The following is a 2,586-nucleotide window of genomic DNA, read 5'->3' as shown; positions in this document are numbered from 1 at the left end:
TGAAAGAGAAAATGTCAAAGGGAAGAGGATAATGTAGAGGAGGTGCCTTTAGGAGAAGGGAAGGGAATAAGGAGGTGTGGAGGAGGAGGAGGTGACTTTTACTATTTATTTGGAAATGTATTTATTTTATTTTGCACTTTATTCTTTTAATGAATTGCTTTGATTTTTGATTATGAATCATTGATTGATTGAATAAATATTTGTTTTTATTTCATATTTATTTATTGGCTTTGTTTCCATTTATTTGTTTGTTTTTGGGGGGTTTAGATTTGTTTAGAAATCCTACATGACTGAAATCTTCCTGTGGCCTTCAAAGTAAAAGCAAATCATTAGAAGTCTTGTTTATGTTTTTGTCCGAAATTAAAACCTGTTTATGTTGTTTTTAGTTATTGGTTAATCAGATAATTAATAGAACAGAAGCAGCGGCTCCTGTTGCTGTTTGATAAACGTTGTTGTTTTCTGAAGAAAACAGCACATTTGAGTCGAAGCTGAAGGACGACGAGGTCACAAACAGGAAGACGAAGCTTTCTGAGGAGAATCCAGCTCATTCTCACTCCGAGAGGTTTCGATTCGTCATCCTCCGAACATCACAGCTGAGAGCTGGGCCACGGTTACATAACACACACACACGCACACACACGCACACACACGCACACACACGCACACACACGCACACACACACACACACACACACACACACACACACACAGTACATTTCCCATCTGAACCAAATCTCACTGAGAAAAACTGGAACAGCAACAATCATCAATCATTAAAAAATAAAATGATCCAAAGATCAAACTGACGTCTGCTTTTTCTGTTATTTCTGTTATCTCTCTCCTACAGATGTTTTATTATTTCTGTTATCTCTCTCCTACAGATGTTTTATTATTTCTGTTATCTCCTACAAATGTTTTATTATTTCTGTTATCTCCTACAGATGTTTTATTATTTCTGTTATCTCCTACAGATGTTTTATTATTTCTGTTATCTCTCTCCTTCAGATGTTTTATTATTTCTATTATCTCTCTCCTACAGATGTTTTATTATTTCTGTTATCTCCTACAGATGTTTTATTATTTCTGTTATCTCTCTCCTTCAGATGTTTTATTATTTCTGTTATCTCTCTCCTTCAGATGTTTTATTATTTCTGTTATCTCTTTCCTACAGATGTTTTATTGTTTATGGTGTCTGCAGTAAATTTTCAGCTTCAGTCGCTTCTTGTGTCCTTAATGTGTTTGGAGCAACATACATAGACAGACATCACCTGACATCACTGGTCATCACCTGACATCACCTGTAATCACCTGTTATCACCTGACATCCCCTGTCATCACCTGACATCACCTGTCATCACCTATTATCACCTGACATCACCTGTCATCACCTGTTATCACCTGTCATCACCTGTTATCACCTGACATCACCTGTCATCATCTGACATCACCTGTCATCACCTGACATCACCTGTCATCACCTGACATCCCCTGTTATCACCTGTTATCACCTGACATCACCTGTTATCACCTGACATCACCTGTCATCACCTGACATCACCTGACATCACCTGTCATCATCTGACATCACCTGTTATCACCTGACATCCCCTGTCATCACCTGTTATCACCTGACATCACCTGTTATCACCTGACATCACCTGTCATCACCTGACATCACCTGTCATCACCTGACATCACCTGACATCACCTGTCATCACCTGACATCACCTGTCATCACCTGACATCACCTGACATCACCTGTCATCACCTGACATCACCTGTCATCACCTGACATCACCTGACATCACCTGACATCACCTGACATCACCTGTCATCATCTGACATCACCTGTTATCACCTGACATCCCCTGTCATCACCTGATATCGCCTGACATCACCTGTCATCATCTGTAATCACCTGACATCACCTGTCATCACCTGTCATCACCTGTCATCACCTGACATCGCCTGACATCACCTGTCATCACCTGTAATCACCTGACATCACCTGTCATCACCTGACATCACCTGTCATCACCTGACATCACCTAACATCACCTGTCATCACCTGACATCATCTGTTAACACCTGACATCATCTGTCTCAGACAGCACTGCATTAAAAACACACTATTCTGAAGTGGAAATCACTGCATGGGCTCAGGAACACTTGTGAAAACCATCGTCTGTGAACACAGTTCATCGCTGCGTCCACAAATGATGTTAAAACTCTTCAAAGAAGAAACCAGATAGAAACATGATCCAGAAACACCGCCGCCTTCTCTGGACCGAGATCATTGAAGATGGACTGAGGTGAAGTGGACAACTGTCCTGAGGTCTGATGGATCACAATCTGAGATTCTGTTTGGAAATCATGGACGCTGCATCCTCCAGGTTAAAGAGGAGAGGGACCATCCAGCTTGTTATCAGCACCATTAATGCTGAATGATATATTCAGGTTTTGGAGCAACATATGCTGCCATCCAGACAACGTCTCTTTCAGGGAAGGTCTTGTTTATTTCAGCCGAACAACGTCCAACCACATTCTGCACGTATTCCAACAGCATGGTTCTCTAGTAGAAGAGTCT

The sequence above is a fragment of the Embiotoca jacksoni genome, unplaced genomic scaffold (assembly GCF_022577435.1).
Source record: "Embiotoca jacksoni isolate LCO1_2020_lvr unplaced genomic scaffold, fEmbJac1.0.p SCAF_116, whole genome shotgun sequence".
NCBI classification, from domain to species: domain Eukaryota; kingdom Metazoa; phylum Chordata; class Actinopteri; family Embiotocidae; genus Embiotoca; species Embiotoca jacksoni.
The sequence above is the reverse complement of the archived record's forward strand: the minus strand, read 5'-3'. Positions refer to the sequence as shown.